This window comes from Saimiri boliviensis, chromosome 1 (genome assembly GCF_048565385.1).
Source record: "Saimiri boliviensis isolate mSaiBol1 chromosome 1, mSaiBol1.pri, whole genome shotgun sequence".
Lineage (NCBI taxonomy): Eukaryota > Metazoa > Chordata > Mammalia > Primates > Cebidae > Saimiri > Saimiri boliviensis.
This window is the reverse complement of record NC_133449.1, coordinates 141,064,014-141,076,753: the sequence shown is the minus strand read 5'-3', so window position 1 is coordinate 141,076,753 and position 12,740 is coordinate 141,064,014. Positions and strand designations below refer to the sequence as shown.

The following is a 12,740-nucleotide window of genomic DNA, read 5'->3' as shown; positions in this document are numbered from 1 at the left end:
AATTTTTTTTTCCTTTAGAATTATTTTATTAAATCATAAATGTACAACAGCTTCTTAACTCTACACACGCACTTAAATTTTTTAAAGGAAAAACGTTATGTCTTATTACACCATGATCCTGGCTAATAGCTTTTCAAAACTTTGAGAAAAATCTTAAAAAAGGTTTCACATGTCACCTGAAACTTACCAATTTAACGTTATCAAAGAAGGAATGCTTCTACACTCTTACAAAGACCACTAGAAAGAAACAACAATTAAAAAGTTAAACTGTCTCAAAGGCATTTTTTTTTTTTTTTTTTTACAATCCTTCCTCCACAGTAAGGTAATGTTATTAAATAATCCAATCCATTCACAAAATGGTTCTCTGCATCTGCTCTGGTGTCTTCTGCCATATCACTGCATATTTATGCATGACTGAGATAAGAGTTTCCTTAACATTGTTATTTCGATAACCTGAAGCTGTTCTGTTACCTCTGGGCTCTCATCCTCTCCTATTTATACAGTGAAGCCCATGGCAAAGAGGAAGAAGCTCAATATCGGCTCCTCCCACCATAACCCCCACTTCCTCCACTGCCTCCTGGACCATAGTTTCCTCCACCATATGGTCCCCCCATGTTCCTGCTACCACCAAAGTTTCCACTCTTCATTGGACCATAGTTAGAAGGTTGCTGGTTATAATTTCCAAAATCATTGTAATTTCCACTTCCATAATTTCCTCCTCCATAGTTGTCATAACCACCTCCGTAGCCCCCACCCTGGTTGCCATATCCAGGTCCTCCACCACCATATCCTCCTCTTCCTCCTCCATAACCAGGGCAGCCTCCAAAATTGCCACCTCCAGGTCCTCCTCCATACCCATTGTAGCCATCCCCAAATCCACGTCCACTGCCATATCCATCAGATCCTCCTCTAAAGTTACTTCCTGGTCCTGGTCTGAAATTTCCTCCGCCGCCACGAGAATCCCCAAAGCCAAAGTTGCCTCCTCTTCCACTCCTGGAACTTTGAACTTCCTGCATTTCTTGTCTAGACAAAGCCTTTCTTACTTCTGCATTATCACCATTGATGGTATGGTATTTCTGCAACACGATTTTATCCACTGGATCATGGTCATCAAAAGTAACAAAGCCAAAGCCTCTTTTCTTTCCAGACTGCCTATCAGTAATTATTTCAATGGTATCAATTTTTCCATATTCCTCAAAGTAATCTCTAAGGTGATGTTCCTCAGTATCTTCCTTAATTCCACCAACAAACAGCTTCTTCACAGTTACATGAGCCCCTGGTTTTCCAGATTCCTCTCTTGCTACAGCATGTTTTGGCTCAACGACTCTCCCATCAATTGAATGAGGTCTTGCAGCCATGGCAGCATCAACCTCAGCCATGGATGAGAAAGTTACAAAACCAAATCCTCTTGATCTTTTGCCTGCAGGATCCCTCATTACCACACAATCTGTAAGCTTCCCCCATTGTTCGTAGTAGTTCCTCAAACTTTCTTCTGTGGTTTCAAAGCTTAAGCCACCAATAAAGAGCTTACGGAACTGTTCCTTTTCTCTCCTTTTCCTCTCCAAAGGAACAGTTTCTAAAGTTTTCTCCATCGCGGACTCAGTCGCTTCAGCCCAATTTCCCGCAGCCGAGCGAGATGAGAGAGATCTCCGCGGACGAACACGAACCGGACTCGTCCTGGCGCTGTTGTGAGAACTGCCGCTGCTCGAGAAACAACACCGCTAGAGGAACCTCCGCACGGGACCCGGCGCTGCTGCTACTGCCGCTAGAGCCGCTGCCGCCGCTTTTCTAGAACCTTCTGTAAAATTTTAAGAAAATGCTCCTCAGGCCGGGCGCAGTGGCTCATGCCTATAATCCCAGCACTTTGGGAGGACGAGACAGGTGAATCATCTGAGGTTGGGTGTTCAAGACCAGCCTGACCAACGTGGAGAAACCCCGTCTCTAATAAAAATACAAAATTTGCTGGGCATGGTGGTGCACGCCTGTAATCCCAGCTACTCAGGAGGCTGAGGCAGGAGAATCGCTTGAACCTGGGAGGCAGAGGTTGAGGTGAGCCGAGATCACGCCACTGCATTCCAGCCTGGAAATAAGAGCAAAAGGAAAGGAAAGGGAAAAAGAAAAGGAAAAAGGAAAGTGGAAAGGGAGAGGGAAACGGAGAGGGAAAGGGGAATGGGGAGGGGAGAAAAAAGAAAGAAAATGCTCCTCTAATCACTATTCTTTTTTTTCGTGATGGAATCATGCTCTTACTGTCCAGGCTGAAGTGCAGTGGCGCGATCTTGGCTCACTGCAACCTCCACCTCTCAGGGTCAAGTGATTCTGCTGCCTCTGCTTCCCGAATAGCTGGGATTACAGGCAACCGCCACCATGCCTGGCTAATTTTTATATTTCTAGTAGAGATGGGGTTTCTCCATCTTGGCCAGGCTGGTCTTGAACTCCTGACCTCAAGTGATCTGCCCACCTTGGCCTCCCAAAAGTGTTGGGATTACAGGCATGAGCCAGTACACTTGGTCAGATCACTAATTTTTTATAGCGTAAAATACAGGATTTTTTTAAAAAAAGAATGTGCTACTTACATGCAATGGGTTTATTATTTCTATTTTTTATCAGAACTGGTATACAGACAATTTACAATCCTTCAGGTTTAACTTGGCAAATGTCAGCAGATAAACCCACAGAGCCAGAGCTCTTCAGGTGCCTCCACATCCAAGGGCATCTCACAGTCCTGAGGGTGAGGCCTGGTCAAGAGGAGCACGGCAGAGACAGCCATCTGTCCAGGACAGATGTCCAGGACAGACACCAGCCAAGACCCCTTCACAGCAATGCCTCGCACCAAGTCCAACTCCACAGATTCCACCTAAATGCTGGTCAACTCGATGTACATTACAAAATCCGAGTTTTCTCAAAGAAGCTGAAGCTTTCTGAGTCTTCCGAGTAATTCTGGATTCCCAGCACCATATCACTCCCTGCCAGCCGCACAGGGGGATACACAGGCAGCAGGCTTTTCCCGTGGCCAGCCTTGCTGCTATCCAAGCTCCTTTCTGTACAAAGAGAGGCTTCTGTGGAGATGCAGTCGCCTCCCATGACTGTATCGCAATGGGGAAGAGTAGACTCTGGTTGGAGGTCATGGATGTGGATGGCAAAGGGCCCACCTGCCTCAGGCTGAGGAATAATGAAACTTTCCCTTTTCACTCAGGAAGAGTAAGACACAGTTCCCAATTTTAGAGTGTGCTTCTGTGGATGCTGACCTAGTACTGCCGTTGGAATGTCCAGATGAAGATGATTCAGAAGCCTCTCCTCTGAGCATCTTATGAACAAGGAAGGGACTAGAGTGGAGCCCTCGGCAGCAGGCAGTGGCCAGACAACTCTGGCAACGTCTCCCAATTAGCTCAGCACCAGCACACCAGCCTGCATCCTGGGCATGGGACTCTGCATCCCTGGTCAAAGCAGTTGCCTTGGGTGGCAACACAGGACCTTGAGGCACGGATCACCTGTCGCTGAAACAGTACAACATTCACCTACCAAAAATGACCACAAAGAGCCAACAAGCCCGGTCTGTCTTGAGTCAGTAAAATTAAAATGTGTTTGGAGAATTTGGCGACACTGAAACAGTTAGAGATCACGTGTAATCTCAGCAATTTGGGAGACTAACATAGGAGGACTGCTTGAGTCCAGGAGTGTGAGACCAGCCTGGGCAACATAGAAAGACCCCATCTCTATTAAAACAAAATATTAGCCAGATGTGGTGGCGTGCGCCTGTGGTGTCAGACAGTCAGGAGGCTGAGGCAGGAGGATGGCAGGAGGCTGAGGCAGGAGGATGGTGTGAACCTGGGGGATTGAGTCTGCAGTGAGCTATCTAACTGTGGCACTGCACTCTAGCCTGAATGACAGAGAGAGACTGTGAGGCCCCTCCACCCCCCAAAAAAATCGCAATACACTGTTAAGTGTCTCAGGCCCAGGTTAGAAATTAGTAGTCTAGTCTCTGACAAAAAAATCAGGGGACTAAGCAAAGGTAGTTTCGAGCCCAAGAGTGACGATGTAGTGGCATGCACACAGCTCAGCTGGCTGTGCACCACCACACAGGATCCTGGGGCAGGGAATATCTCCAACAGTCTCTGGACAAGGCCTCAAAGACCCCCGAGAGACTACAATCACCCCTCTCTCCCATCAGCATCATCCATGTTGAAAATCTGTTAGCGAACTCCATGTGTTATAAGATCTGGTTTCAGTGTTTCCTCAGCAGAGGGCACAGTGTCCTCCTGTCACTGTCCAGGTGCTCTAAACACAGAGCAGGGCACCATGACACAGCAGGAGTCCACAAAGACACGGAGGAGGGGCACCATGACACAGCAAGAGTCCACAAAGACACGGAGCAGAAACACCATGACACTGCAGGAGTCCACGGAGACATGGAGCAGGGGCACGATGACATAGCAAGAGTCCACGCAGACACAGAGCAGGGGCATCATGACACAGCAGGAGTCCATGCAGACATGGGGCAGGAGCACCATGACACAGCAAAAGTCCACGCAGACACAGAGCAGGGGCACCATGACACAGCAGGAGTCCATGCCAAGGAGTGTTTCCTCAGCAGAAGGCACAGTGTCTTCCTATCACTGTCCAGGTGGCTCTGAACATGGAGCAGGGGCACCATGACACAGCAAGAGTCCACGCAGGGACACCTGCTCATCAAAGCAGGTCAGAGACAGAGGTCAGAACCAAGTTCAGGGGCCAGTGGCTGGCTTTGTTTACTGTTCACTTCTCCATAAGAAAAGACCATAGAGACAACTGCAAGTGACCCAATACACCCTCAGAGGTGAGTGGATAAACCACTCAGTGTCCACCCAGTCCACAGAACATCACGAGGCCCTGAAAAGACACAGAAGGACGGTAAATGCACGCTGCTGAGTGAAAGCAGACCAGCTACAAAGACGACACTCTGTAGGGTTCCTACTCTGTGACATCCAGGAAAGGGCAAAACTGTGGAGACGGCACAAAGATCAGCGACGCCAGGGGCTGTGGAGAGGGAGGGACGGAGGGATGCGTAGCAGGAGCACAGGGGCCCCGGGGCAGTGAAGCTACTCTGCATGATACCACAGCCGTGGGTCCACGTCAGGATACGTGCATCCAAACCACAGGCTGCACAGCAGCAGCTGGACCCTGAGGTCGTGTGGCCTGTGGGTGATGATGCTGTGTCCAAGGGGTCACGACTGCAACAAACAGCCACTCTCTTTGGGATACTGAGGCCAGGGGTGCAGGGGAACACTCTGTATTTTATGTTCAACTTTCCTGTGAATCTAAAGCTGATACTAAAAAAAAAAAGTCTATAGTGTTAAGAGTGACCCTCCTGTGATAAACACAACATGTCCTGCAGCACAGGGCTTGGATTCACGCAGCGCAGATCGGCTCCCAGAACCCAGGGAGGACCAGGCCACCACAACCAACAAGCAGTACAGCCACCTGTCACAACAGAGGCAGCCTCTGTCCCAGGCCTGCCTGTGCTGGAGGTTGGTCATCTGACAGGAGCCCCTGTAGCCCACCTCCAGCCACCTGGACCAGCTGCACACACATCTGATGCCTGCTGCCCTCTCAGAGGCTCCACCCTCCTCAGTTCACAAACACGCCCTCCTCACACCCTTCTGCCCAGTGCTGCCTGGCATGGTGCCCACCACCAAGATGGAAAGGGAGGCCCTGCATGCACATGAACGAGTCCACAGCGCACTAGCCCTGAGGTTTTCTCAGTAAAATTGTAAGTTACCGAGATGGATTCTGTCTCTGTTGCCCAGGATAGAGTGCAATGGCATGACCTCAGTTCACTGCAACCTCCATCGCCCGGGTTCAAGCAATTCTGCTGGCTTAGCCTCCCGAGTAGGTGGGACTACAGACAGCCACCACCATACCTAGCTAACTTTTGTATTTTTAGTAGAGACGGGGTTTCACCATGTTTGCCAGGCTGGTCTTGAACTCCTGACCTCATGATCCACCCACCTCGGCCTCCCAAAGTTCTGGGATTACAGGCATGAGCCACCATGCCCAGCCATAAATTTTTCTCTTGATTATGCAGCCACGAAACATCACTTTGGGATAATGGGAAATTAATGCTAACCTTTAAAATGCCAAATGTGAAAGTTTATATACAGCGTAATCCGTATTTCGTAAAAGTATAGAATATATTCAACATTTTAGATTTAGGTATTTTATCTTGGGTGGCAGGATCACACATGATTTTTACTTTCTTCTCTATATTTACTAGTGTTATGAGTTGAAATGTGTCCCACAAAATGATATATGTCTAAGTCCTAAGCCCAATAACACAGACGATGGCCTTACTGGAAGCAGGGTCTTTGTTGATGATAAAGAAGGTGAGATCACCAGGGTGGGCCCTCACCCTGTAGGACTAGTCTCCTTCTGGAAAGGGCGCATGCGGACACTCAGATGTGCACGCAGGGAGAATGCCACGTGAAGATGGAGGCCGAGATCGTGGTGACGCGCCCACAAGCCCGGGCACACCAGAGACTGCCCAAAGACCTCCAGAACCTGGAGAGAGGCCTGGAGCAGACGCCCCGCTGCAGATAGCTTGGTCTCAGTGCCGTGGGAGAACAAATCCTTGCTGCTGAGGTTCCCGGTGTGTGGTGCTTTCTCACGGCAGCCCCGGGAGACTCCCACATCAAGTTTCCTTCTTTGTCCATGAACCTTATTAATAACGGAAAGTCTGATTTTTCCATAAGGCACTGATTCTGTGTAACTTTTAGAGTAAAGATGAGGACCTACAGTTCACAGCATGAAAGCTCATCCCTTTCAACAAAGGCAGGCAAAATGTGAAGCCCATTGTGTCTGGGTGCCTACACTTTACTTACATCAGTCCTCTGCAGAAAGAACGAAGCTTGTCTAGTGATATTAATGTGTAGTTCACATGAATTCCTAACCTTAGCAAGCCACAATAAGGTAACTGGTATTAAGGGCTTAAGCTGGCAGACACATCAATTTAAATTTAGGTAGTGGCTCAGCCTGTACCTAACACGTGAGGAAGCCAAGGCAGAAAGATCAATTGACTCCACAAGTTCAAGACCATCCCAGGAATGATAGGGAGAACCAGCCTCTAGAAAACATTTAAAAATTGGCTGGGTATGGAGCACAAGCCAGTAGACTCTCAGCTACTTGGGAGGCTGAGGTGGGAAGATGTCCTGAGCGTCAGAGTTCAAGCCTTGAGTTCAAGGCTGCAGTGAGCTTGGCAGGGGGAGGTGTGGCACAGCAGGGTGAGGTGATGGGGCTCTGCGGGGTGATGTGAGTGGGGCTCTGTGGGGTGAGGTGAACGGGGTCTATGGGGTGATGTAGGAGGGTCTGCAGGGTGATGTGAGGGGGGGCTCTGCAGAAGGTGAGGAGGCAGCTCTGTGGGGTGAGGTGAGGGGGGGTCTGTGGTGTGAGGTAAGAGGGGCTCTGTGCCATGAGGTGGGGGCTCTGCGGGGTGAGCAAGGGGGCGGGTGCTCTGCAGGAGGAGGTGAGACGTGTGGCACTGCCAGAAGAGGTCGGGCGGGAGATACTGGGGGTAAGGTCAGGGGGCCTGCAGATCCTCCAGACTCTCCCGGGGGAAGGAGCCCAATCAGGGACAGTACCGTGATGCTCCCGACAAAGCACAGCACCCCAGCCTTCTAGGAGAGATCTCCTTTCCTCCTGGGTTCCAGCTTTAGAGTAAGGCCAGTCGCCTCAGCCCCACCTTGAAACACCAGGCTCCACCTGGCACTGCCCCAGGAAGTGCCCAACACCGCTAACATCACTGGGCTGTGTGATGGTGGATGACCTGGAAAGCTGCTGTCATCACTGTACACTGCATGCCATCAGCCACTCAGTATGACATGCCCAGGTGAAACACTACAGAGAAACTTCCAATTGGCACGTGGACCCCGCACTCCCTGGGGACTTCTTTGGCTTTAGGAGCACTGACAGGAAGCATCTGATGGGCTAACTCAGACAGCCAGGTTATGTGTGAACAAACCTGCATGGCCTGCTCCCTACTCCTGACTGGACCCCGCACCGCGCATGGAATAACATGGAGAAGCTCATCTGTCCAGATGTCGTCTGAGAACGTGTCTCCTGTAGGATCTGCTACCCTAGGGAGCAGCCAAGCGCATGCAGGTGAGGGCAGGGCGGGGAATCCGAGTTCTAAGGAAGTTTACTGGTGAGTGAGGCCCTGCGCTCTATGAGGGCACCTCCAGGAAGCCCACAGATAAAGCAACTGGACACATGCTCAACGAGGATTAGGTAATGACAGCCACTTTAAAACAAAGTACGCACCCCAAACAGACTGAGACTGGACACCTCTTAGCTAACAGTCCTGCTGCCTCCCTGGGAAGGGTTTCAAAACATTTCTTTAGGTGAGCACGATGGCACGTGCCCTTGCCTTTAATCCCAGCTATTCAAGAGGCTGAGTCAGGAGGATCATTTGAGGCCAGTCTGGGTAACATACCAAGCCCACTTCTAAAAAAAAGTAAAAATTTAAAAATCGGCCAGGTATTGTGACATGCGCCTGTGGTCTCGGCTACTTGGGAGGCTAAGGAAGGGGGATCGTTTCAGTCAGAGTTGAGGCTCTATGAGCCATAACAGCACCACAGCACTCTAGCATGGGCAACAAAGCAAGATTTGTCTCTTAAAAAAACAAAACAAAAACACATCTTTATGTTACGGAACACAGAAAGTAAACAGATTATAAGACTAAAATAGGGTCAAAGAAAGCAAGAGACTCAGAATATTGCAAACTTACAACTAAAATTCCAAACTACAAGAAAGTCTCAGAGCAAACACCATGTATGCTGCTAGCCAAGCATATGTTTGTCAAGGATCAGGAGTCCTCTCAGTCAACACCAACCTTCAGTCGCAGGCACAGCCCACAGGGGGCTCAACCCACCAGCCTCAGGCAGCATGGGGCTGAGAGGCGAAGCCCAGTGTGGGCTACTACAAACCTCCATTCTAGTCTCCTGCTCACCCAACCAAGGCACTAAACCAGGCGTCACCAAACTTTTTACACAGGGGGCCAGTTCACTGTCCCTCAGACTGTTGGAGGGCCGCCACATACTGTGCTCCTCTCACTGACCACCAATGAAAGAGGTGCCCCTTCCTGAAGTGCGGCACAGGGCCGGATAAATGGCCTCAGGGGGCCGCATGCGGCCCACGGGCCACAGTCTGGGGACGCCTGCACTAAACCATAATTAAAGACTCGGAGAACATGAACATCTGTGTAACTAAGGAAAATGGAAGTGCACAAAGGAAGCCACCTTCATGTAATCAAAGGGCATGAATAAAACTGCCTTAACAGCCACAAAATATTATTTTGTTATTTTACAGAAAATGAAGCATCAGTTTATAGCGTATGGGGTAAAGAAGAGAATGAAAATCTGCCTTTGAAAACACTGCTGAATGACAAAGCTACCAGCACTCTTACCAGGCTGACTCGTGGGTCAGGAGAGGACACAGACACAGTCACTACTATCCTGAGGGCAAGAAACTCTGGATGCCCATAGTGGCATGTTTAACCTTCCAGAGGTGCAGCCTGGAGAAGAGGCTGGGCCAGGCAGATTGGTATGTGCTCAGCCATGCCTACCTCCAAGGGCATTCTGAGGATGAAAGGCATCATGTATCCAAATGCCACTTTGAGGCTGAATGGACGACACAAATAAGGAATCATCATGTAAATCACACCGCTGACTTTCGGTTGGTGTTCTTTCCTTTAGAGTCAGTACAGAGAACTCATGAACAAACATCCTGTCCACAGACCACCATAAATGCAGTTTGTTTGTTTGTTTGTTTGTTTGTTTTTGAGACGGAGTTTTGCTCTTGTTACCCAGGCTGGAGTGCAATGGCGCGATCTCGGCTCACCGCAACCTCCGCCTCCTGGGTTCAGGCAATTCTCCTGCCTCAGCCTCCTGAGTAGCTGGGACTACAGGCACGCGCCACCATGCCCAGCTAATTTTTTGTATTTTTAGTAGAGACAGGGTTTCACCATGTCGACCAGGTTGGTCTCGATCTCTCAACCTCGTGATCCACCCGCCTCGGCCTCCCAAAGTGCTGGGATTACAGGCTTGAGCCACCGCGCCCGGCCCAGTTTGTTGTTTTAAATAAAAGTGAAGTCAGACTCCAAAAAGGAACACTAAATAACTTCTCTCCCCACCTCCCCAGGGCCACGGTCCACACAACAGCCCAATGCCCAGTCAGGCACTCCCACAGCACACCTGAACACACCAGTTAACCTGCGACACTGTGAAGCCAAGGAAGGGACACAACAAAACCTTTCTCCAGTCACATTTCTCTACAGTTATTTCTAAATGAGTTTCAGGGCGATTTTTCCTCAGATTCTGTGTTCTCTATTTTTGCTAGCTTCTAACAGATGCGCTACTTTAGCAATAAAGGGAAGAGAAAATACAGCACAGTCAGGTGTCACTGAACGACAGGAAGATGTCCTGAGAACTGCATCGCCAGGCAATTTCATCATCGTGTACACGTCCTGGAGTGTACTTCCACAGACCTACATGGTGCAGCCTACTACACATTCCAAGGCTGTGTGGCGCAGCCTGCAGACCTGGACAGCAAACTACCGTGCTGGACACTGTAGCAACTGTAACACACGGTATTTGGGTATCTAAACCTAGAAAAGGTACAGTAAGAATACAGTGTTAAGATCGTATGGGGCCGGGCGTGGTAGCTCACGCCCGTAATCCCAGCACTCTGGGAGGCTGAGGTGGGTGGATCATCTAAGGTCGGGAGTTCGAGACCAGACTGACCAACATGAAGAAACCCCGACTCTATGAAAAATACAAAATTAGCTGGGCATGGTGGCGCATGCCTGTGATCCCAGGTATTCTGGAGGCTGAGCCCGGAGAATTGCTGGAACCCAGGAGGTAGAGGTTGTGATGAGCCAAGATAGCGCCACTGCACTCCAGCCTGGGCAACAAGAGCAAAATTCCGCCTAAACTTTAAAAAAAAAAAAAAAGATCTTATGGACGGAGGGAGGTACCACCACATGTAGTCTGTTGTAGAATAAAATGTTATGTGGGGCATGATTGTATTTTGCAGGGCACATTTGCAAAACAGCTCCTCTGTTCACACGAGTAACTTTTTTTTTTTTTTTTGAGACAGGTTCTGGCTCTGTCACTTGGGGGTGCAGCGAAGTGGTATGATCTTGGTTCACTGTAGCCTCAACCTCCTGGGCTCAGGCGATCCTCCTACGTCAGCCTCCCCAAGTAGCTGTGACTACAGACATGCGCCACCACACTTGGCTAATTTTTTCTTGGAGCGGGGGCGGGAGGTGGTAGAGACAGGGTCTTACTGTGTTGTCTGGGCTGGTCTTGAACTCCTGGGCTGCAGCGGTCCTCCCGCCTTTGCCTCACAAAGTGCTGGGATTACAGGCCTCAGCCACCATGCCTGGACTTACAGGTAACTTTCCTATGGGCCTTTCTGACTTCTTTAGGTAAGGCATGTCCTCGCAGCGACAATTCAGGAAATGTACCAAAGTGTCCTCAAGGCCTGTCCATGAAGCTCCTCCTTGCAGCCAGACCCTGGTGCTCAGGGCTGAAATACCTCACATCTTCACCCAGCACTCTTCACAAAGGATGCATTACAGTGAATCCCAAATTATCTCCAGCAAAAAAATTCCAGCCAGAGTAATCGCAGCACTTTGGGAGGCCAAGGCAGGCAGATCACCTGAGGTCAGGAGTTCAAGACCAACCTGGCCAACATGGTAAAACCCCATCTTTACTAAAATCACAAAAACTTAGCCGAGCGTGGTGGCCAGCACCTGTAATCTCAGCTACTCAGAAGGGTGAAGCAGGAGAATCACTTGAACCCCAAAGGCAGAGGCTGCAGCGAGCTCTAGCCTGGATGAGTGAGCAACAGTCTGTCTCAAAAAACAAACAAACAAACAAACAAAAACTTCAGCCAGAAAATCACCAAAGTCCTAAGTCTGGTTATGCACTTTGTTTTCTTTCTTAAAAATAAAAACACAGCAAGGGATTTGGTGCTGTGAGCAAGAGCTCTGTGGGAGTCGGCGCCCAAACATGCTAGTCTCCAGGACTGCATGCCTCATGCCAGCGACACTACCAGAAGCACAGACCCTCACCGCCAGGTCAAAAGAACTCCACGGCACGGTCTCAGCCGCACTCCTGAGGATGACAACAAACCAGCCGCGCACTATGAGACTTGAGGTCAGTCCTAGAGCAGAAGCAGCAGCTGTGGTCTGAGAAGGACACACGGGCGAAGGAGCCACCGTGCACAGTGACAACATGACAACATCATCTCTGGCCATGCCCGGTGTCAGCACACAGACACGCAGGCACACCAGAGGCCACAGTGAGTTAGAGAGATGTGCTCACCTAGTGCTTCTGGTCTGGGTGGGGACAGAAAAGAGACAAGGAAAGCACAGGGCAGCAGATCAGACACAGGGTTTAGTTTACCCCAACTCTGATGCCGGCGTCTGCCTGGAGGGAGGAGGAGAGACTCCTGAAGAAGAAGAAGAAGAAGAAAGACCTCAGTGCCTCCCTTGAGCTGATTAAGTGATGCCACCAAGCATGACCTACAACACAGGACAAAGCCTGTGTCCACGGCAGGGTGCCCTCCTGGAGGTAGCAGAAGGGACAGCTGTGGAACACGGAAGGGGAAAAGGAAACAGAATGGGAGACTAATCAGCAGCATTAAGAACATCCAGGCCGAAGGTGTTGGCTCACGCCTGTAATCTCAGCACTTTGGGAGAGCAAGGG

The 12,740-nt window shown here is 49.8% G+C and overlaps 1 protein-coding gene and 1 pseudogene across 7 annotated transcripts in view; both read right to left on the bottom strand.

Moving 5' to 3' along the window:
* Positions 1–12,740, bottom strand: part of ANKRD11 (ankyrin repeat domain containing 11) — a 234,351-nt gene that overhangs the window by 127,514 nt on the left and 94,097 nt on the right. The gene's annotated exons all lie outside the window — the stretch shown is intronic.
* On the bottom strand, positions 3–1,856 carry LOC120360372 (heterogeneous nuclear ribonucleoproteins A2/B1 pseudogene; annotated as a pseudogene). The gene has a single exon (XR_012519083.1). The product of XR_012519083.1 is annotated as a heterogeneous nuclear ribonucleoproteins A2/B1 pseudogene (transcript).